Genomic DNA, 24573 nt, shown 5'->3' on the forward strand with positions numbered 1-24573 from the left:
ACCTCACCCAAATATGTAACCGCCCGACCCACAAGAAAGGTTCTATCCTCGACCTGGTCATCTCCAAAGAGGAATCTGTCCAACTCGACTCCATCCAACCCTGTGACTGGTCAGATCATCATACTGTCACATTCTTTATCAATGAAAAAGTTAAAGTTAACCCGGCTCAAGTATCCAAGCCAAAAGTCTGGAAAAGAGACATGAAAAAACTCAACCCAGGCTCTCTGCCCCCTAACAGGTGCAATCTCCTACTGCCACCAACAGGCGATACGAACGTTCAAACACTGACTGACCATTATCTCAACGCTATGACCTCTATAATTAATGAGGCTGCACCTTTGCAGCTAAAAAGAGCCTCTACTAAAATCTCCAATCCATGGTACGACGGGAGACTCAATGAAGATAGAAGAGACATGCGAATGGCAGAGCGTACCTGGAGATCAGCTCCCTCGGCAATGCACCTAAAAGATCTGAAGAAAAAGAGAAACGCCTACTTCAGGAAAATAAAACGCTCAAAATCAGACTTCTTCAGCCTCCAGCTCGACCAAGCAAAAAACCGTCCGAGAAAACTGTTTGAGCTAATCAGATCACAATCCAAGGATCAACCCCAACCACTCTTCACTGCGCGTGAGGCGCCATCCTGTGAAGACTTCGCTGCTTTCTTTTCCCAAAAAACTGACAACATAAAGAGCGATCTCCTCATTGACGCAAGCCTCTACTCTAAACCACAGTGCCTAGCAGCCACTGAACCAAAAAAACAATGCCACATGGTCAACCTTTGGCACATACTTAGAAGAAGAAATTGGCAAACTGCTCAGCACCCTGAAATCATCCAATCACCTCACGGACCCCCTTCCTGCTGCAGCAGTAAAAGACTTTACCCCCTTGCTTATTCCTCTCTGGACTAAAATTATCAACAGCTCTCTCCAACAGGGAAGCATACCTGACTCACTAAAAGTTGGTCAGGTCACACCTCTCCTAAAGAAACCTACAGCCGACCCCTCTGATCTCAACAATTACGTCCCATTACCAATATTCCCACTCTCGCCAAACTGCTGGAAAAATGCGCACAAATACAATTGGCTAAACACATTGAACAATTTGATCTCCTCAACCCGCACCAGTCAGGCTTCCGAGCAGGGCACAGTACAGAAACGGCTATGACTCACATAATTGACGACGCACTTCAAATGCTAGACCAAAACGACACCTGCCTCCTCATCCTCCTTGATCTCTCTTCAGCATTTGATACTGTTAAACATGAGAATCTACTAGAGCTTCTAAACACAAGAATGGGCTTATCTGGAACTGTTCTCAAGTGGTTCACCTCCTTTCTTCACAACAGGTCGCAGAAATTCAAGAGCAACAACCTGATGTCCTCGCCAATACCCGTAACGCTAGGTGTCCCCCAAGGATCCTCTCTATCCCCAACTCTGTTCAACCTAGTCATGGAACCGCTCACCACCTTGCTACAAGCATCCAATGTACACTTTCACATGTACGCAGATGACACCCAACTTTATCTCAAATTACAGTCCCCCAAGGACATCTTGCTCCTGAACTCAACGATCAGATGCACCCAATCCTGGCTGGCCGATAATCATCTCAAACTCAATGCCCTGAAAACAGAATTCCTTCTGATCTCACCTCCAGCGAAGGTCTCCACCACTCAAATTTGGCTTAAAGACCTAACTGCACTCAATGTCCAACCCACCATCGTGGACTCAGCAAAATCCCTAGGCATAACACTCGACACCAATCTGAACATGCAGCAACATATCAGCAAGGCAACAAAGGGAGCAAACTTCCAGATCAACACTCTGAGGAAACTTAAACCCTACCTTCCAGCCAAAGACTTCCAAACCGCAGTACAAGCACTAGTCATCCCTCAAATTGAATACGGCAGCATCGCCCTCTGTGGACTCCCCCTAACTACAACCGCACCCCTAAGAGCTTCTCTTAACGCTCCAGCGAGACTCATCACTGGGTCAAAAAAACACTCCCATATTACCCCTGACTTGAAATCCCTGAACTGGCTGCCATTTGAAGCTAGAATACATCTGAAAATCGCCTGCATGACACACAAGGCGGTACATCTAAACTCACCCAGATACCTCGCTCAGAAACTGACAATCTCTGGAGGAGCTAGAAACACCAGAGGCACAAACAATCTTCTGTTGAAACCTCGAAGATTCCGGAAGGAAAAAACATAAGCGCTCCTTCTCGGGAATGGCGCCTAGGATCTGGAACTCTCTCCCGCCCGAAACCAGGCTTATCTCTTCCACCACACTCTTTAAAAATGAAGTAAAAACTATCCTCATGGCTAAATACACCTGAACTACTATCTTGATCACTGTTAGTACTCTGCACCGATCTATACTACATGTTTGACCCTTTTGACTATTTGTATTAACTGTCCTATTACTCACATGTTTGGCTTTGTAGCCACCTATTTGTACTACTTTGTACTCATGTTGGGCTTAGTTGCCACCTATTTGTACTAATTGACCTATTGATTTATCGGTTTAACCATGCCTACGTACTTCTCTTTGTAAAGCGCTCTGATATCTGCAAGGATCTTGTCCGCGCTATATAAAACTTTCAAAATAAAAATAAAATAAATAAATAAATCCTAACCGTCTCTGGATTGTAGTATGTCTCTGAAAAAGCTTTTTTTTTACAATTCTGCTCGGATAGCAGTGTACCAATCATTTCTTCTCCTGTGCAGTTGCCTGGGTTTCGAAAGTTTTTAAAGAGGAGCAGCTGCGCCTTACTCGCAGAAATTGGCCCACAGGGAGTTTCTCACAAAGATGGAAACAATTGTATTATAAAAAAAACTGTTCCTGCCTGTCATCTTGCTGTGTACTCTTGTCTCTATACCACTGGGCCCAATGGTGGTCACTAAACCCAAGAATATTACCTATTTCCTGAAATTCTAATGTGTGAACCTCAAGTACCTTTCTTTAGAGTTAAGCCACCTAGTGAAATCTATTGCTTGTTTATTCCCATGACATACTATCAGAACATCGTTTATGTAGCAACGCCATAGCTTGGTCTGATCGCTGTATGGGTTGTCCTGGGTAAAATTGTGGCCCACCTCGAACTCATGCACACAGAGGCAGGCCACACTGGTGGCAAAGGTACTCCCCATAGATGTCCCCTGTATCTGATGGTATATTACCACCTTAAATTCCCAAAACGTTTTCCCCAAGTGCCAGTTCCGCACACTCCATCACAAAATTCCTAGGAGTGATAAAATTCCATTCTGTATTTTCCAGGATTTCTTCTACAACCTCCAGTGTACGTCTCTGTAGGATACCAGTGTAAAGTGCTTCTATACCCCTGGTTATAATCATATTCTCAGGTACCTTGATCATAAGCATAAGACATCTTTTGTACTGTGTAGATAAGATGCAGACTTATTTACAATGGGTTTTAAGAACCAGTCACAGAATTGTGACAATGGTCCCAGCAATGAACCCCAGAGATAAGGGGTCTGCCTGAGGGTGGTAGTCTTTGCTTGTGAATTTTAGGTAGGGCATAAAATATCGGGGTCCTAGGTTTTACTGCAATGAGGAATTTCGCCTCAGTTTTTGCAATCCAAACGTGGGCCTGTGCTTCCTCCACCATTGTGTTGACTGTGTTGGTAAGTCTACGGTTAGGGTCCTCACCCAGAATCTCATTACGGTCTCCATCTGAGATGAGTCACTGCCACGGAGTGTTGTACATGGCCTTATCCATAACCACTATTGCTCCACCCTTATCAGATGGTTTTATACTCAATCATGTATTTTTCTTAAGGGTTTCTAGAGTTCTCAACTGGTTAGATTGTGAAATGTGTCCTTGGTGTTGCAATTAATGCCATCAATATCCCCAAGGACTGCTTGTTCAAACGCTACAACTTCACATGGTACTGACAGTGAAGGGGTTGGAAAGCCTATTTTCTCTGCAGACCAGTATTCTGTTCCACCTTTGTTGGGCTATCCCGCTTTTCAAAAAATACCCATAGTTTGTTTCTTCTAAAGAACTGTGCTAGCTACAGTGTGGAGAGAAAACTGGTCGCCTCGTGTGGTTGGGAGCAAATCCCAAACCTTTTCATAAAACCCACAATTTTTCTTCTGTGAGGACGGTGGAAGTGAGATTAACTATAATGGAGAGTCAATCCTCGGGTCTTGACCAGCAGGGACAACATGGCGGACACGTTAGGATTGCTCCGCCACTTATCCCCATAATCCGCAAAATGTATCAGTTCACCTGTGTCCGGTACACAGCTGTTTAAGATTTCAAACACTCCCGAGGAAGATTGCAATGAGGCAGTGTCGGAGGCGGCGCAGGACGTTCGGTGAGCGGGAGGGGAGGATCGCTGTTAGCAAAATAGCTGGCGAGAGCCAGGAAATCTGCCTCCTGTAACACCAACGAAGCAGACGGTGTGACCGGAATAGAGAGGAAGACACGTCGTTCCGGTAACAGCGGGGACGAGCGCTGCACCAGACATCGCCGACGACAGAGAGCAGGGCTCAGGCCTGAGCCGGGGGGAGATACAGGTCACCGTGGGAGAGCAGGCTAGGAGCTCAGACTGGTTGGCGGAGGGTAGTGATAAGCCTCCTTGCCCTTGGAGGCCCGTACTCCTGCTGATGCGAGCCTGGGGGACGCCGTCTGCGCTCGTAAGGGCCCGGTCCTTTTGGTGTTCATGACAAGAGCGGGAAGACGCCGGAGGGTCGTGAGCAGCGGTTGACCGCCGCTGCAGAGGAGAACCTGTGGTAATAACAGGGGAGGCGTCCTAGGACGAAAGAGTGACAAGACGTGGTAAGAAGCTTCGTGATGCGCAACTGAAGAGGTGAGGCCAGCTAAGAGCGCTGCTTCTAGACGGGTGTAGCCAGCAGCTGTAACCAGGAAAATGAGCAGCACCGGGCCCAAGGCACAGTGCACAGCCGTTCGTGGCTGGAAGTGTGTTGGCAACGTGGCATTTTTGGTGACGTTGGGATTGGACGCCCTTGTGCCCCCAGCGGGGAAACATATACGGCAAAGCTGAGTGGACTGCGACACCGGGCACTGCACCAGGAGCTGAGAAACAGCGACAACACGGCCACCCACCAGACAAGGCCCATGGTGGTGAGCCTGTCCTCATGTGTGATGGCACCCCTCAGCTGAACAAGAACTGATATCTCGCCGCACCACAGACAGCACCAGCTGCATCAGGTGACTATGGGAGGCAGCTGCCAAGTGAATCCTCTGTGCAGAACCTCTACTGCAAGCCCAGCCGACGAGAATGTACAGATGACCATTTGGCAATGGGTGGAGAAAAATGGGCTCTGAGCCACTCGTGGTGCGGATATAAATTTAACCTAGAAGCTGTGTGACAAGCTGTACTAGCTCAAAGCTGCTTTAAGCCACAGTATCTGGCCCTGTGCGGTGCAACTCGTCAGTCAATGGAATTGGAACAATTGACTGCAGGGATGGGATGCAGTAAGGGCACCAAATAGCGGGCCTCTTCACAAGTCAAGGGCCCTGTAGATGTAGATGGCGTGTGTCCTGTGCCACAGCAGGGCTTTCCTGCGGACAGATTGAACGCAATCCATAGAGAGGTCTAGAGTCTCTAGAATCCAAAATTGATAAGATGGCAGCAGACCAAACGTTACTACATGCAGACCATCGGAAGTTGAAGGACCGAGTTACCGCTGTAGAGCAGGACATAACCGATCTCAAACCAGCCACAGATTTCCTAGAGAAACAACAAAATGTGCATGAGGCTAGGATACGATACCTTTAAGACCGAATGGAGGGTGCAGAGGGCCACTCTAGAAGGAACAATGTTCGCTTAATTGGCTCGCCGAAAGGGGAAGAGGGCCAAGACACAGTTGCTTTTATGGAACAATGGATTAAAGACATTTTGCCCCATCCTCTTGGTCTTCATTCTTCACAATAGAGCGGGTGCACTGCATCCCTGCCAGAAAACCCGCACCTGGGGCAGGGGCACGCCCGTTAATTTTTAAAATGCTGCACTATAAGGACAGAGATATGATCCTGCAGGAAATGAGGAAATTCTGGAAGATCAAATTTGAGAAAACAAAAGTCCTTGTTTCCCTGGACTATACAATAAGAGTAGAACGGCAGCGGGGATCTTTCCTACCAGTCAAGCAGAAGCAACGTCAGCTGGAAATTTTTTACTCATTGCTGTACCCAGAGAGGCTCAGAGTAATTTCCAAAGGCAAATCAAGATTCTATGGCAGGACCGGAGGCTCAGATTATGCTAATCTTTCTCCGCTCTTTATTAACATTATTAGCACAGCAGCCTTAGAAAAACTTCAACATAAAAAATGCTTATGCACCAACACGCAGGAAAGCATTTTTAATCAACAGAAACAAAGTCTTTGAACTACGACTCCCATCACACCATCTAGGACAGTCCCAATAATAGTCCTATTATGTCCGTAGGCCTCAGATAGTCAGTCCCATCTCTCTGTTCCTCCTCTTTCTTCGCTGCTCTCGCAGCCAGTTAAGTGTGTTTTTTCTTGCTCTCGAAGTTGGGGTTTCTCTGCTTAGGGGGCATTGCCAATTGTATTGTTTGGGGGCTGAGGGGGGGCTCGGATGTTTTTTACTTCCTTACAGAGCCCCGTTGGAGCCGCGGAAGCGTTTTTTCGCTTCTCTCGCGGCTCGGTTGTCCCTGCTTTGTTTCAGTGCTAAGTCACCCACTAAAGGGCGCTGCTGCGTCTCGCTGGCCCTCAGCGTGGCTTCTGTCATAGAGGAGCCGCTCTGAGGAGACCGTTCGTGACGGAGCCTTGCCCTGTGCCACCTCAGTGAGCGCCCAGTTCCAACTGGGTCTGTAGCCCCCGAAATTGTATTTGAACGCCCCTGTGGGGGTCAGTATTGCGGCTAGACCGCGGTGAACGCCTACGGGCAAGTTTGGCACTCTTGGCTGTTGGTGTGGTGGCGCGCTCTGAGGTGTGCAGGCCCGGTCCCTTGAGGAGGGTTGGCGCGTTGTGGGTTTGAGTGCACCCGATATTAACCAGTCTCTGGTTTCCACATTCTTGCAGTCCTTGGGTCTGCCTATAAGTATAGATTTACATCTATCTATATTGATGTTTATATTGTGACTCCCGCGTTTTGTGGGTAGTATCCTGTGTCTCTGCAGCTAGCATTATGGATCAGGACCAATATTTTGAGGACGATTCCCAGTCCTATTCCTACCTGAATGATGAGGAATTCTACCAGGCGGTGGACAGCTCTATTTATCGCTGTGTCACCGAGGTGGTAGGGCCTATGGAGGAGCGCCTGTCAATGCGCATAGTGCAGGAATGTAATAGATTGGCCCAGGGAGTTACCCTGGAGCCCACCCCAGGTCCCTCGGGGGAGGGCCCCCAGCCCGAAGAAGCCATGCAGGGAGGGGTTGTCGGAAGGGGCCTCAGGGGAGGACAGGGGAGCCTTTGAGCGTCTACGTGACACCTTCTTGGCAAAGGCGACAGCCCCCCCCCCCCCGAGCGGCCCTCTGCTCCTGCACCTCAAGAGGTTTCGGAGTTGACGCCTCCTTCACCGGACGGGGATTCCCCGGACTCAGATGAGGATGGGGAATCTGTGCGCTCTTGGCGACCCTCGAGCTCGGCTGCCGAGTTGCCAAGGAACGACTCAGGTATGCCGGATCCAGATGAGATCGTGCATCCGCGATTCGCTGCCTGGACCCCTGGCGACAAGGTGGCAAGGTTCGTGGCGAGCCGATTGCGTAAACCCTTGGAGAAGGAGGCTAGGGGGTGCCTGCGTGGGGAATGTCCTAGACCCACGTTAGAAGGTAAGGTGGCCATGACGCCGGAGTTGGACACCAGGATGGCGACCTTCCTGGCAAAATTCATGAAGGATCCGCGCAGGGGCATTGACCGTTCCTGGCGGTCATGCCAGGATAAGTTGTTGGCACGGTCGGACCTATTACAAAGATATTGGACATGGTGGAGGAGGCGAAGGTGACAGGGTCCGCCATCTCCCCTGACGTTCTTTCGAATTGGGCGCAAAGGGTGATTATCTTTTTAGGTAATGCCAATTGCGCCCTGTCGACCGAACACCGGAGGTCCCTTCTAATTAAACTTGACCCGAAGTTGGGGGACCTAGCCTCTTCGGAGGCCGGGGCAGTAGCCCAAGGGGGCCTTTTCGGAGAACCATTTATTAAGGAGCTGGGGAAATTTGTCTCCACATTCACTACCTTAGACAAGGCCCAGTCCAGTATCAAACGGGTGTTCCAACAACGTTTCCCCCAAGGGGCCGATAGTGGTAGGGGCCGCGTGACCGGCCGTGGCGGGCAGAATGCCAGCACTAGAGGGCAAGGCTCCGGACGAGGGCAGTATAGCACCTTAGCTAATTTCACCAACTTTTACCCTACGGGAGGGCAACGCTTCGGAGGCAAAGGATACAGAAAGAACTCTGGATCTGAAAATCCCAACTGTGAGTGTCATCCCTGCGAGCCAGGTTCAGATTGGAGGTCGGCTGGCGGCCTTTCAGGTACAATGGGGGGAACTTACGGCGGACGCGTGGGTGTTGCAAACCGTCTGGGGATTCCATATAGAGTTTTACGATCAGCCACACCAAGTGGGTTCCCCAAGACCCATGGTCTTTCTCATGGTCAGACGCGCGATTGAAAGACGACGAGGTTTCAGAGCTTCTTCGCAAAGGAGCCATTCGTCAATCAACGCGACATCCCTCTGGGTTTCTCAGCAATTTGTTTTTGGTGGACAAAGTCGATGGAGGAAAACGTCCAGTAATCAACCTCAAGGAATTCAACGGGTGGTTGGTTTATCAACACTTCAAAATGGAGGGGATTCATCTCCTCCGGGATGTCCTCCTTCCGGGGGACTGGATGGTACGGTTGGACCTCAAGGACGCCTACCTTGTGGTCCCCATTCATCCTCCTCATCGCCGTTTCCTGCAGTTCATCTGGCGGGATCAAGTTTTCGAGTTCACCGCCCTGCCGTTCGGGCTTTCATCGGCCCCATGGTGTTTCACAAAGGTGTTACACCCTGTGGTGGAGTGTCTGCGCGGACGAGGTATTCGGATGATCGTCTATCTGGACGACATACTGTTGATGGCGCAGTGTCCCAGGACGTTGGTTTTCCAGCTTCAGCAGACGGTTACTCTGCTTCATGGACTAAGTTTTTTTCATCAACGGAGACAAGTCCGTCCTCGTTCCTTACCAGAAGATAGTTTTCCTGGGATTTGTCATAGACTCAGTCGGAGCTTCTCTCAGCCTTCCTTCGCGGAAGATGTCCAAAATCAAGCACGTTCTGCGTCTGACGATATCTCGGTCCCGAACATCCTTACGGCAGATTGCCAGGGTGGTGGGACTTCTATCGTCCTCCATCCAGGCGATTTTTCCGGGACCCCTCCATTACAGGGCGCTTCAGCGTCTCAAAGCGTGTCCTACGATCAGTTGGCTCTCCTATCGGAGGAAGCGAAGGAAGAAATGTCTTGGTGGCTCACTCACATGGAGGCCTGGAATGGCCGGGCGATCTTCGGGTCAGCCCCGGACCTAGTTATCGAGTCCGACGCCAGCAGGTCCGGTTGGGGTGCACGATGCGGGACTTTTTCCACAGGCGGTGCCTGGTCGTCAGAAGACAGACACTGCAGTGGAAGTTAAATATTCAAGTTTTTCAGTGGCTGAACGAACGCTGGGGCCCATTCTCGGTGGACCTGTTTGCGTCTCGTTTAGACCATCAGCTTCCGAGATTCTTCAGTTGGAGACCGGACCCTCTGGCGGAAGCCACGGACGCCTTTCTCCAAGATTGGAGCAAGGAGAGTCCTTTTGCGTTCCCACCCTTCTCGATGGTGATAAGGACGGCAGCCCAGGTGCGCCGGCAGAATGTGGAGCTAGTGCTGGTGACGCCGGTGTGGAGATATCAAGTTTGGTTTCCCTACCGAAACTAGAAAAACAGTCACCCACGCTCTGGTTACGAGCCGACTGGACTACGGAAACACCCTCTAAGCCGGCACCACCGCAAAACTCCAGAAAAAACTACAACGCATCCAGAACGCCTCAGCCAGGCTCATACTAGACATCCCGCGTAAAGAACACATCTCTGATCACCTGAAAAACCTCCACTGGCTCCCCGTCAATAAGAGGATCACTTTCCGGCTCCTAACCCACGCACACAAAGCACTCTACGAAATCTGACCCGAATGCCTCAACACACGACTATCCTTCTACACCCCTTCCCGCCAGCTACGATCCTCAAACCAAGCCCTTGCCACTGTACCTCGCATCAACAAAACCACCATGGGAGGTAGATCCTTCTCCTACCTAGCAGCTAAAACTTGGAACTCACTTCCCACTCACCTTCGCCTTACTCAGAACCACCTAGCATTCAGAAAGCAACTCAAAACGTGGATATTCGACAAGTAACTCCCCACCCTTCTACAAGCGCCTTGAGACCCTCTGGGTATGTAGCGCGCTATATAAATCTTTTGACTTGACTTGACAGTTCTTCTGGAACTTTCTTGGGATTCTCCAATCCTACTCCCCCAGTTTCCTCATCAGTTGCTCAATCCAGATCAGGAGCCGCATCATCTCGTCCTTCAGGGCTCTCTCCGCCTCATGGCATGGAGGCTTTCAGGAGACCGTGGTCGCTCCCAGGCCTTTCGCGATCGGCTGAAGGACTCTTGTCCAAGGCCTGGGCGATCAGTACAGCGAAGCACTACAAGTCTGATTGGTCTAAGTGGGTGCGCTGGTGTCTTCGGCTGGATTTCGATCCCGTGGTCGCAGGAATTGTTCCCATCTTGAATTTCTTGGCGGAGTTGGCCAGAGACGGGTTTGCCTACCGAACAATTAACGCTATGCGTTCAGCGATCTCGGCAGCACACCACCCGATCGATGGCACTCCGGTTGGAGAGCACTCTTTTGTGTGCAGACTTTTACGTGGGATCCGGTTGTCGTTGCCTCCGGAGCCTAGATATTCGGTTCTTTGGGACGTGAATGTAGTTCTGAACCTTTTTCTGTCTTGGCAGCATAATAGGTACCTGTCCTTGAAGGAACTTTCGGCCAAGTTGGCTATGCTTTTATGTCTTGTCTCTTGTCGCAGAGTGTCCGATGTGCGTGCGTTAGACATCTCAGCGAGAGTTTTTTCCCCTGACGGGGTTTCTTTTACGATTGCACGACGCACAAAATCGGCTTCTCGAACGATTTCATACCCGGCCTTTCTGGACACTCCGAAATTGTGCGTGGTCCAATGCCTGAAGGCTTATGAGGACATGACCTTGGATATTCGCCCGCCGGGTGAACAGCAATTGTTGATTGCCTTAAGAAAACCACACCATGCAGTCTCTTCCCCCACCATAGCCAGGTGGGTGCGCTGGGTCATGCAGGAGGCAGGTATAGATACCAAGCGTTTTGGAGCCCACTCAGCCAGGGGGTAATGGCCTCGAAGGCGTTCGCTGTGGGGGCTCGTTTGGAGGATTTGATGCGGGCCGCGGACTGGTCCTCGGACTCCACCTTTAAGAGGTTTTACTTCAAACCAGTGGTGGATACTGCTCATTTGGTGGTAAGTAAGCTTTGACCTAGCATAATCTGAGCCTCTGGTCCTGCCATAGAATCGAAACTTGCCTAGCTTACGTAACGGTAAGTTTCAATTCTATTAAGGACACGGAGGCGAGGATTATCCCACCCAGGACGCCGGCGAGCGACTCCCGCCCGTATGTCAGTAAGTAACCAGGTTTACGGTTTTCCTAAGTCAGAAATGTATTGCATTGATCCATGTTGTTACGGTTCATGGTGATGAGCGTTTCCTGTGGTTTCGTTTCATTCCTTAGGCTGTCTTGTTTTTTTCTGCCAGAAAATGACGGTGGCAAGCAAGACCAGTAGGATGGAAGCGTGATTTCGCGCGAAGAAAGAGGAGGAACAGAGAGATGGACTGACTATCTGAGGCCTATGGACATAATAGAAGGACTATCATTGGGACTGTCCTAAATGGTGTGATGGGAGTCGTAGTTCAAAGACTTTGTTTCTGTTGATTAAAAATGCTTTCCTGCGTGTTGGTGCATAAGCATTTTTTATGTTGAAGTTTTTCTAAGGCTGCTGTGCTAATAATGTTAATCAAGAGCGGAGAAAGATTAGCATAATCCTCGCCTCCGTGTCCTTAATAGAATTGAAACTTACCGTTACGTAAGCTAGGCAAATTTCGATTATTTGATACACCGCAAGACACCTGGGACTGGCTGGAAACGACAGGCCGGTTCTCTGGTCCTCGTCCTTCGGGCATACCAGAAAGCAGGAACGATGCAGCAAAGGGGTCTAGAAATCGCAGCCAAAAAATCAGGAGAAGATCTCCCAACCTCTCAGCTGCACCAGATCCGGACCCGAACAGGCATGAGAGGCGGTCAGAGTAGCAGAGCACATATGTTGGCTCTAGAAACAGTCAGGAAAGAAGGGGCATTACTCCACAGACTGCAGATGGTATTATATGACGTTAGAACGCCAGCTCCGTACTTTGTTCATTCTAGGAGACTACACTCTGACAAGCCGATATTGTATTCTTTATCTAATGCTTGTTTTGTATGGGAGTGTAATTTACATAAAAATTGCAATGGGGGCCGCGCAGGACACATGTTATGTTACTCCTAATATACACGTATTTATGTGACACCACACTAGATGTACAGGTGATTTCAATGTGGCATGACCCCTGAAACTTTACACCTCCCCCTTTTCCCCTAATATAGGGCATTAGGTGGTTACACGAATAGCTATTTTTCGCACCAGGTTTGGGCAGCGCCCTTTGTTAATGGTAGCTGCTCTATTTGTATTCATATGTTGTCAGGTTGGCTGTTTTGGTTTAATCCCTGTTAATTGGGATTCAGTGGGAGGTATGGAGGCTGGTACTGAAGAAAACCGTTCTACACACATAGCTGCATACATGGTTCTGGATAGGCTTAATCGCTTTCCAATGGTGGTGCCATGACAGATCACACTATCCTCACTTGGAATGTGGGAGGCCTCCGCACACTCTCTCGCAGATATGCAGTGTATTTGTATCTCAAGAGGCCCAATGGCCGTATCGCCTTTCTCCAAGAGACACATTTGACTCGGACTGAGGTGGTTAGATTGCAGAGAAAATTGAGAGATAGGGTCTTTGCTACGGATTTCTCCTTGTATGCTCAGGGGGCTTTAATCTGGATTCGCCGGAGCACAACTTTCCTATTGGGAGAAACCCCTGCAGACAGAGAAGGCCGATACGTGTTCCTTAAGGGCAGATTGGACGGGCGTTATATTCTGCTGGGGAATGTATATGCACCGAGCAGGGGCTTTTCCTAAGATCATGGTCGCAAATACTGGCGGAATGGTGTGACATACCGTGGTTGATTGGAGGATATTTTAACAGTGTCATGGACACGGGGCTCAACAGATCCTTCCCCCCCTATGCAAGGCACTACTGCCTCCATCAACTCAACAGTATTGACATGGGTGTGTATTTGGAACCTGGTTGATGTTTGGAGTCATCGAAATCCCAGAGAGAGAGTATACTTCTTTTATTCCACACCCCACGATCTACATGTACGATTGGACAGATTCTTTAGCTCGTCATCTCGGATTCCTTATGTGACAGACTCAGATTATCGAGGTCTTACACATTACGATCATAACCCGCACTATATAACAATTATTTGGGAGCGGGGAATCCCCAGCATTCCTACATCGAGGCTTCAATAGGTGATGCTTGAGGACCCCTCCTTCCATGATTCGTTAGGGGAGGCCATTAGCGAGTACTTCACACACAACACAGACACCACCTCGTCTGCCAAGATGGAATGGGATGCCCTGAAGGTTACGATGCTTGGAACGTGCCTGGGATTGGGATGTGGTATGAGGAAAAATAGAATTGGACCTGCGGGAGGTGGAAAAAGACTTACTGCTGGAATCACGTGTGATCATGGGAGAGTCTGGTTGGATCCTAGTGTTATTAGCGCACACTAACCACGTGGCACTCCTGGAGCGCTTACGATGTCTGAACTTTACGCCTCATTCGCTGAGAGCCATGGCAGACCGATCCGGGTCCCTATTGGTAAAAAAGGGGGGTGTGATGGACTGAGCATCTAAACTAATCAAACACTCACACCCAGTCAACAGATCTGGGTTTAATCCATCACCGTTCTTTATCCCACTCTGCCACCCCAGTTCAGACATGGCCATATGCAAATCAGTCTGACCCTGTGCCTCATGGGAACAGTCCAGCCCGAACTGCCATGCCATGCCTTCCGTGGACCGGAAACAAGCTTCCTAGAACCAGTTTCTGGCATTACAGCCGTCTTCAGCCAGGCTTGCTTGAATCCAGTGGCAAAGTGAGCAAGGGACTCACGTCTGAGCATACCCTGCCAACTTATGGCGAATAAAGTGGTACAAAAGGGGGTGGTGATGTACGGACCATCTGAACTAATCAAACACTCACACCTGGTCCCTATCGGCCTGGCAAATCAAGTAGGACCAGACATCGGGACCCATCACAGCTCTTAGATCCTGGTATGAACATCTCAAATACACACAACTCGAAATCCACAGCGACTTAACCACACATTTTGAGCAGCTATATCGACCAGCACTATATGCATCTGAAGCAGATATACATACTTTTTTTAGCATGTCTCACTGTGCCTATTCTCACACCCGAACAACACAGGGAACTTTGTCACCACTCACACTGGAGGAAGTGAGGGACACGATGAGAGCCTTGTCTTCTTGTAAAGTGCCTGGTCCAGACGGTTTCCCGCATGAATTCTACCAAACGTATGCTGCCCTCCTGGGGCCGAAATTACTCAAGATATACACTGAAGCTCTGCAAAAGGTATGTCTTCCAGTCTCCCTGACGGAAGCCACACTAGTTAGCCTTCCGAAGTCAGATAGCGATTCTACGCAAACAGGGGCTTATCGGCCTCTAGCGTTGCTGAATGGGGATTATAAAATATTTGCTGCAGTCTACGCAGACAAAAAAGGTTTTGTCCCAGCTCAAAACACCTCCCTTAATATATGCAGGTTTTTCAGGGCAATGCGGAATGCTACAGCGAGCTGGCTGTCCAGTATTGGCCTTAGATACAGTTGACTGGCCATATATGTTTGGGGTGTTGCAGAAGTTTGGTTTTGGACCTTACTGTTTAGGCTTGATCAAACTGTTGTATGGAGCACCTACAATACGGGTTCGCTTAGGAACATTGTTTTCAGGACCCATAAAGATTGGAAGAGGTACTAGACAGGGGTGCCCCCATCACCGCTAATCTTTTCCCTAGCTATAGAACCTCTGGCACTAGCTATGCACAAATCGGCGGAACACTTGGGTATTCAACTGGGTGAGGCAATGCATGCTATTTCATTATCCGCGGATGACATCTTGCTGTTTATTAGAAAGCTGCAGTCAATACCGCAGTTCATACCAGACACGCTACAATTATTTGCGAAACTGTCAGGGTTGGGAGTTAACTGGGGGAACTCTAGTTTGTTTTCCTCTGCCCCCTGTGGAGGTTGATGGTGTACCTGTGGCTTGGCAACGAGTAATGTTTCGTCTATCATTCAGACTGGGACATTCTAAATGGTAATCTAACCAGAGCAGTGACAGCCCCGGGGTCTCAAATAGACTTCTGAAAAACACTCAACTTTTCAGTTGCAGGCAGAGTGGCGCTCATAAATATGGTGATGCTCCCTCGCCTGCAGTATTATTTTACAAACCTTCTGCTCTATCTCCTGGTGGTATTTTTCCCATCTTTGGAAGGTGTACTTAGAGACCTAAACTAGTGCAATACACAATGTAGGGTGCCATTCGCAAAGTTATATCTGCCTCAAGAGCGGGGAGGGCTAGCATTACTGAACCTGGAACATTACTATCTAGCCTCCAGATACAATAGGTGGCGTGCTGAGTGGCGGAATTATATCTAGCTGACACAGCGGGGTGTAGCCCTCCATATACAGTGGATGACTTTTATATATTTTATACTGGTTCACTGGACCGCACAGATCACTCCACTTATTGATAGAGGTGGCCCAGAAGTGTTTCTGTCATGCGCTCTACCTTACTAGACACATCACTCCTTATGCACCGGCTATACCATTGTTGGGCATGCCGAGGGGGTTTAATAAAACAAATGCATGTTGTCCACACCGTAAACTGCCAGATGCTGTACTTGTACATATGCTATGGTCATGACCCAATTTACACATTTACTGGACGAGGGTGATCAAGCTTCTGTCCATCAGTACCAAAAGGACTCTCCCAAACATGTGGGAAGCTGGGATCCCAGGGATATTTGCCAGGAGGAAGAAGTAGAGTCACCTCCTGATTTTTAGACTTGGGACTGGTAGTGGCCAAGAGGCTCATCCCTCGCCACTGGAAAGCTGAAGACCCACCAACACTGAAAGCCTGGTCTCAGTCCACATTTAATTGGGCAGGGGCCAAGGATGCTTCTCTGTAAAGGAAGGTTACTTTGGGATTGCGTAAATACCCTATTGCAACTGCATGGAATGTAATTCTAACGTCACTCCAGCTAGAGATGGCACCGGAAGACCCCAACGACAACTTTAATGCTGACTGATCTGACCTGTTTGCAGACCAACACCGCAACCCCACCCCCCCCCATTCCCCGGGTTATAGTTACAAGTTTAGGATTTGTACACACGGCCTTTGATTACTCACCTTGGCAGTCTAACACAGCCATAAGGAAGTAATGACATGGTTTGCTTTAAGTACGTACACATACAGGTGGGCAGCTCATGAATTTATGTAAACTGGTCTGCTATCACTATAGATCATATTCTATACCTGAGCTCCTTTTGTTGTTGGCTATAATGTTGTATAGCCATGAATTCTCAATCTTTTAGCAACTACGTGTACCACCTTGATTAAAACGTTTTCCTTTGAAATGTAAAGTATGTCTGTTAGAAACATGCAAGCTTGTAATACGTATCTTATGTCTTTAAAATCTAATGAAAGGATCAAACAAAAAAATGGAGGGTCCCCCGTCGTGGATGGAGTGGGCTCCTTCGTTTTGCTCCTCACAAGCCTCTTGTTTGTTCGTTGGTCCTCCCACTGTACAAATCTCTGTGCTGTATTTTTGTTTCCCTCTTCCTCTGTATGAAAAAGGAGGTAGTCTATGTTGAAAAGGGAAACCAGGATGCATTTCTGAGTAAGGCTGAAGTCAGTAACCAAACTGATATATATGTGGGTTATAAGTTGCTTCTGGATAGTACGGTCTGGGAGGTCCTCTGGGTCTGCCCTCATCACTACTGTTACTGCTTCTTTCATCACCTGAGCTGAATGTCCATTTCAAGGGGGTTGGGTCTAAATTTTGACTGGAGTCTCAGAGTGGGGTACTTGTGGCTTGTCATAATGTTCAACAGATGTGTATGGAAACACCCGCTCATGAATAAACTTCTGCACATCTTTCCTTAGTTTCATCTATTTCGATTAAGAAAATCCCTATATTCAGCGTGGTCTGTGTTGATCTTATCAACTTTATTTTTAAACTGTGATGCATACCAGGGTTTTTAGATTGTCACTGGTCTTGATGTCAATCAATAGAAGATCTGAAATCTTTTTTGCTGCGTTAATGATTAGTACAAGCCAGACTCTTGTACATTTCCATGCTATAAACAACCAGTTTTTTTTTCTAAATTCCCTGTTATTAAGAAAGATATGTGGCTAATTGGAAACAATCAATCCCCTTGGGAAATGTTCTTTCTCAAATATTCAGTCAAGATTGCCCCATGTAATGCTGTTCTAATCTGTTCTTAGTGATATTTGTAAGTGATTTCCAGATTTCAGACTCCACAAGTGACTAGGTGATTACTATTATCTAACAGCAGGGAAGGGGCATTTAGGATTTAAGCCACTGATGCATCATCCAAAGACAGTTTGTTTATTCCCTCCATGGTGACTATTTAGGATTTGGGATCTGAAAGAAGGGGTTTAATTGGTCCTCTCTCTTGGGTCTAACCCGTTTTTTGTGAAATATTTCTAGAATTTACGTATCCCCAAATATGTTCCATGTTCTGAAAGGTGAGATGGGGTGTCCGGAGTCAGTGACAGGTTATGGGCGACCAACAGCGTCCTTTCCGTGATGTGCTACTTTGCCTCTAGGCAGAGGCCTTCTGTAGACCGCTTGAGGTGGTTGTCTCTAGGCATATTGCGGACAAAACTGCTGTTGTGTAAGAGGGATACCAGTGTTGCTGGTAGCCTCCACTATATGAAGGTATGCCTCTTCCTCTGGTCTCCTGAAGGGGCATCTTCTGGAATTGGAGTCTCCCTAGCGATTTAGGTGTCTCTGTCAGTCTTTATTGCCTGAAGGACTTCATCGACATGCTTGCTAAACAAGTCCTCTCCATCAAAGGGAAGATATTTAATTTTATTCTGCACTCTACGAGTAAAGGAGGTAGCTTTAAGCCAGCCTTGCCTTCTGAGCACAACTGAGACTGCTAGTTGCCACAACGCAGTGGTGTAGATAACCATGGCACAGTCTTAGATCTCTGCCAATGCACATCCCCCTCCTGCACCACAGTCCTTTTTTGCCTCTGGTTTTGCCTCTTCCGGAAGTTGATCTATATTTGGGGCGATGTCAGCCCATAGCTGCCGATCATACCTCTGTAAAACAGCCAGCAAATGTGCCACTCTGTCAGCCCAGACATTGATGAAAAAAAGCTTGCCAATATTATTTTTGTTCTTTTTCGAAGTTGATTTAGATCTGTGAGGAGATTTAGAAGGACTGCGGCCTTTGTAAGACCCCAAGTGGTCTTTCAGGATTTTCTTGGCTGCTCAGAGGAGGACCGACAATGTGATGTCGCCCTCTTATTAGATCTTCTAGAGGACGAAGAGTAGTCCTCACTATCGGAGTCTGACACTGGCTCCTTTATAGTTTTGAGACTTTGAAGCGAGATTAGTGGCCTTCCTTCTCTATCCATTAAAGTCTTGGATGAAAAGTACGACATACCTTACAGTCATTGGCAGAATGATCCGGGTATCTTCAGTAAATGCAATCTTGGTGCGGGTCTTCAGAGTACAGTCTCTTTTTACCACAGGTATTGCAGGACCTGAAGAGACTGATCCCCTCATTGTCTGACATGATGGTAAAGTGAAGACAAAGTCTGATCTCTGTGGGTAACAGGAAAATCTTCGACAGCACCAAAATATGGGAAATATTCAGAGATGTATCCAAATAGAAAAATAGCTGAGCAGAGCTCACTGAAGACTCCCTAGCACGACATGCGGTAGAAAATCTGAGGGAAAGCAACTCTCTCAGGAGTGGAGCTGAAGGTAAATCAACCTGATTGGCGGAAGTACAAGTTTCTTTTTAAAATAAAAAAATATACTATAATGGGTTGCAAAATAGAAGGGCCTAGGGCCTTCATGCACGATCTTTAACAGTGGATTAAAGTTATATGGTCCGGGGACCCCAATCTCTATGATGGGAAATGATTCAGGCATGTGAATCTATGAAAGTTCCAATACTGGAGTAAGAAATGATCAGACAGGACCGTAATTTCCATGTAGCATTGCTAGGGTCAAGTTTCATTTCGATTGAGGTTTGGCAAGCTGTTTGAGTATAATCATTCATAGGCCACCTCAATTGGAACCCACCCCAGAAATAAGGTATACTAAAACACTTGACAACTGCAACCGAACTCAAACAATGTTAACAAACATCAAGCAGTTTGACAATGAACTTACAACAATGTAACGTTTTGTTATATGAGGATAAGAAAAAATAGGTGGTGAGCCAATCTTGGTCACCTTATTCCTGGTACCAGCAACATGAAAAAAATGTCTTTGGCATTAGACAGAACAGGAGAATCGATGCACATTAGGAGGTGGAACAAGGTGTACGAAGCAATTTTATCAACTGATGGGTATAATGGCTGGAATTGCAATTACAGTAAAATGACATTGCTAGCAACAAGTAGACCATGCAATTGGAAGAGCTAACCTATGGAACTTGAAGAACCACGGGTACAGAGTTAAGTCACAGTATAGCCATTCTAATGACGAAAATCATACTCAACATTTGAGTTGCTGCGTCAAACTAGGACAGCCTGGGAGAGAAAGATGCATACCCCAAGAGTATGAGATTTAACACTATGTTATTAGCTGCTACCAACCAGACATATAGATATATAGCAGGACCGTGTGAAGGTTATCTAGGATTAACATGGCAGTCATCCATGCACAATTCAAAATTATTTTCCTGTAAAGTCTCCAGTTATGAGGGCTCCAAGAAGAGATGCCTTAGGCCTATGTAAAGGATATTAAATGTTGATGGGCCGCCAAGGAGTGTTGGATTTCTCTTTCTCATTATTGTAGCATCCTTCCCAGCTTGGAAGCATGTAACAGACCACTCCACACAAGGAGCTCTTGTTTGCACGTCTTTATTCTTCAGCATGCAACCGTAAACTGAACTTACTACTTTACAAACTTAATTAACCACACCCAATCACAACCAACAGCTTACATAATACTTGATAGGACTCTGCCAGGGACCACTAGAGGGCTCGCACACAAACACAGGACACAGCATTTCCCCTTTGTTAAATAAAAAGTATGAACAAATAGATGCACATTAAAACTTTTCGATGAGTTGTCATGGCGCTCGCACCAGTCTGCCAGATCTAGTTGTACGAGATACAGGAGGGGTACCTTCATCTAGCATCTCTGGAGAAGACTCGGATGCTTGACTCGGGCACTCAGGTGGACTTTCATCACCCATGAGTTCCGGAACTAGCTAAAATTGAGGCAAAGGCTTAACGTGTGACAAGCCTGGTTATCATTTTCAAGGTGGTTATGTCTTTTGCTCGTCAGAACTCTTAGTGGTGCAGCATCAAACTGAGCATTAGTCTTGTTTGTCCACTTTTGCTTGACAAAAACTTGGTCTCCTTTCACGAAAATTGCGTCTCAAGCACATCAGAGTTTATCAGCGTTCGCCCTCATTTTGCATTTGCGAGAGGTGTCAGTGGCACGAATCTCTTCAGGGTCTATTGACCGAATGGTGGTTCATTGTGTTACCTTCGTTCCAAGAGTTCTGCCAAACAGCAAGGTCGCAGTACCTTCTTTCGTGGAATGAGGAGTGGAACGGTAAGCACGGGGTCTGGGGATAAAGCTGACTTGAGGTCAACGCCTACCAGTGCAGCACGTTGAACCACCCTTTTCATAGTACTCAAATCGTTTAACAACGCCATTTGCCTGTGGCCAGAGAGATGTACCTTTCTGATGTTTTAGCGATTAAGAGCGTCTTTGAACTATCTGCTATTGAAGGGGAAGACAGTTGTCGGATTTGAGAATGGAGGGACTACCCCATGTTGTGAAAATGTCACCCAGCCTCTTGATAACTCATCTGTGGTTGTTGAGAAGTCTTCCACTAGAGGAAAAAGTGAGTACTCATCGACAACTACGATGAGATGTTGTCCGTTATTAAGGGGTCAGAAGAAATCCAACTCAATCCCCTCCCAGGCTTGCTTAGGAAGATCAGACATGCTCAGAGGGTGCAGAGTCATTTTCTGAGACAGACAGTTGCACAGACAACAAGCTTTAAGTTTCCTTTCAACTCGTTCATCAAGGAGTGGGAACCACATTAGATCCCTAAGGGATTTTTAGTTGCAGCAATGCCACAATGTACTTCGTGTGCCAGTTCTAAGACTTGTTGCCTCAGGCTTTTAGGGATAACTATTCCTGCCCCACTTAGTAGGACACCATTATGTGTAACGGAAAGCTCTTCCCGAACATGCATGAATTTCTGGTACGCAATATTATCAGTAAGAGGTCGAGTAGGTTTTCTCCATGATTGCATTGTAATGATTTCTTTGAGCTAAAGCATGTTTTTGTCAGTATTAATAGCGGTAAGAATCTCTTAAATTGAAAGAGCGGAAGGTGCCCTCGACTTTACTGTGAAATTTATGTAGGCCTCAGCAGCTTTGGACATCGTATTATGAGTTTATAATGGCACTCATGAAAAGTAGTCTGGCGGGTTTGGACTTCCCTAGTATGTGCACCAAAGTATAATCATATTCCTGCAGACAACCCCACCTCTCGATGCAAAAGGGAAAAGTGGAGTTGGCATTTCCAAAGATGGCGAGGAACGACTGATGATCTGTGACAAAGGTGAAATGCATTCCTTACAAAAACACATGGGAGTGTTCACAGGTCCATACTACAGCTCAGCTTTCTTTCTCAGGCTAGGGAGGCACGTTCAGCCTGAGATGGGCTTTGGCCACAATGTGTCTCCAAGCATTGAGCTGCCCATTGTGTTGGGCAAGGATCAGGCCCAACCCCACTGGGCTTGCATCGACTACAACCTGTGTATTCAATTTCGGATCAAAGTCAGTCATTTCAGTTGCATTTTCAATTGAGAGTTTAATTTTCTCAAAACTTCGGTCACACTCAGATGGTTACACAAACGGAACATCTCGCCTTGTTCGTTCTCTTAAAGGTGTGGTCACAGTGGCCTAAGAAGTATAGCAACATGGTCTCATCTTCTGGAGGGCAAGTGGACAACAATACTTGTGCCTTTTTCGAGGGCAGGAGTCATTCCCTCTTCAGAGAAAATATGCCCAAAGAATTTAAGCCTGTTTTTGGGTAACAGTTCTCTGCATTTAGAGTAAGACTTGCATTGGCAAGCAGACTGCATACTAGTGTAAGAACTTTATCATGTTCCTTTCGTGTAGCCCCAAAAACCAGCATATTATCACTGCAGTCAAAAGCATGTGCGACAGGCTGAATTATTCGATTAATGACACCTTGAAAGATTTCTGCAGCTGACGGCACACCAAAACTGAGTCATTTATATCTGAACAAACAACATGGAGTTGAAAAAGCAGTAAGGTACCTACAGTTTTCTTCCAGTTCAAGTTGACGGTAGTCTTTGTTCAAATCAAGGTAGGAGAAAACATTGGCTCCATTCAGCTGCGTGATCATTTACACTATGTGTGCACCTGTATGTCTTTCCCTTTCCATTGCTTTGTTGGCCTGTTGCATATCAAAGCAAATGCGCACTGAACATACACTGTCCATTTTTGGCCCTGCCACAATCGGTGAAACTCATGGTGTCTGCTCAGTAGAGCGCTCGATGAGGTCATGCTTTAATAGTGTTCCTAGTTCTTTCTCAACAGCGTCCTGTAAGTGAAAAGCTATTTGACGGTGTTGCTGCACAACAGGACCAATATCTTCATTTATGTGAAGTTACAGCTTCATTGTTTTAAGTTTCCCTAGTACATGAAACAATGTCGGGAATTGACTCAATATTTCAGAATGGGCATTCAAGTTGTAGATCAGTTTCATGTCAGCAGCAGTATCGAGATTTAGTAAGCATGCACTCGAGGTAGCTGGGAGGACATGAGTTCCATGGTCGTCATTTTGTGCCTCAGTCGCTACAAAGGACCCTTTACTTTACAAGGGCGTAGAAGAAGTCTAGGTGTACACCTAGGCTCTTGTGTGAGAGGTGGTATCTGAGACAGCTCTTTGTACTTTTCGGCTGCCATGATGTTTGTTGACGCACCTCAGTCAATAATAAAAATTGTAGGGTAACCATTCATCTTGAGAGTGATTTTGGGACAACGCCTAAACGACTGCTGTAGCGGTGTGTGGCAATTTTTTTTTTGGTTTGTGTTAGGCCAATTCCACAAGCTCACATCGGTCTGTTACTGATTTACCATTACACATCCATCTTCCTCACTGTCACTTGATGGCGTTAACGTTTGAAAGATCAATTTGATGATGATACTTAGTTTAATTTCCACTTGCCTTAGTCGATGTTGCTGTTTGCCCTTGAAAGAATAGGTAGAGTGCTTCTGAAACTTTCTGGCGTCCATCTTAGTCTCTGTAATGCACTTACTTTCTCTTTGCAAACCATTATGAAATAGTTTTCCTTCTCAACAGCCTTAACATATTTGTGAGATGGCGGGACATTTACCTTCATGTGGAAAGGAGAATCCACAGCGCAAACAATTTATTCTTCTGAGACACCACTCTGTGGTCCTTTGCCTTATGTTTCGGCTTGCTTTTCAAGTTCAATGCGGATTTACTGAGTTGTTCTAGCTTCCATATCAGCAACTTGTCGATTGGTAATTTCTCCGCTCTTGCAGCCATGAGCACTTTCTCCAAGATGAGTGTTTCTCGCAGAATGAGTTGGAATGAATCTGAGCAGGAACCATCGATAACTCTAAAACGTATGGCCTCTTCATCATTGAATTCACTGAACTTCAGATGCTTTATAAGCATATCCAGTCTCTCAAACAAACTCATCCATCGTCTCACCAAGTTCCCGTCTTGGTTGGTTAAAAGTTTAACTTTCATATTTAAAATTAAGCATTGGATTAAACTTGCCCTCCAACATCGACTTGATTTGATGATATGATACTTCATCAGCTTGTGATAACTTCTTTATTACTTCTTTTACTCCATTATCTGCAAGATTCTCAAGTATATGATGATCATTTTGTCATCTACTTCTATAGCACCTATGAACGTTTTGATCCAGGCAGTCCATCAGACGTCAATATTCTGCTTTTTGGCAGTATCAAAAGGCGATTGTGGTTTCAGGAACAGAACATCGCCATGTTTGGCACTCTTTTAAACAGCCATTGGA

General features: G+C 46.9%; 1 protein-coding gene across 1 annotated transcript in view; it reads right to left on the reverse strand.

The window, feature by feature from the left end:
* NSD2 (nuclear receptor binding SET domain protein 2) overlaps positions 1-24573 on the reverse strand; it is a 1128833-nt gene that overhangs the window by 559691 nt on the left and 544569 nt on the right. The gene's annotated exons all lie outside the window — the stretch shown is intronic.

The sequence above is a fragment of the Lissotriton vulgaris genome, chromosome 3_2, assembly GCF_964263255.1.
Source record: "Lissotriton vulgaris chromosome 3_2, aLisVul1.2, whole genome shotgun sequence".
In the NCBI taxonomy this organism is placed as follows: Eukaryota; Metazoa; Chordata; class Amphibia; order Caudata; family Salamandridae; genus Lissotriton; species Lissotriton vulgaris.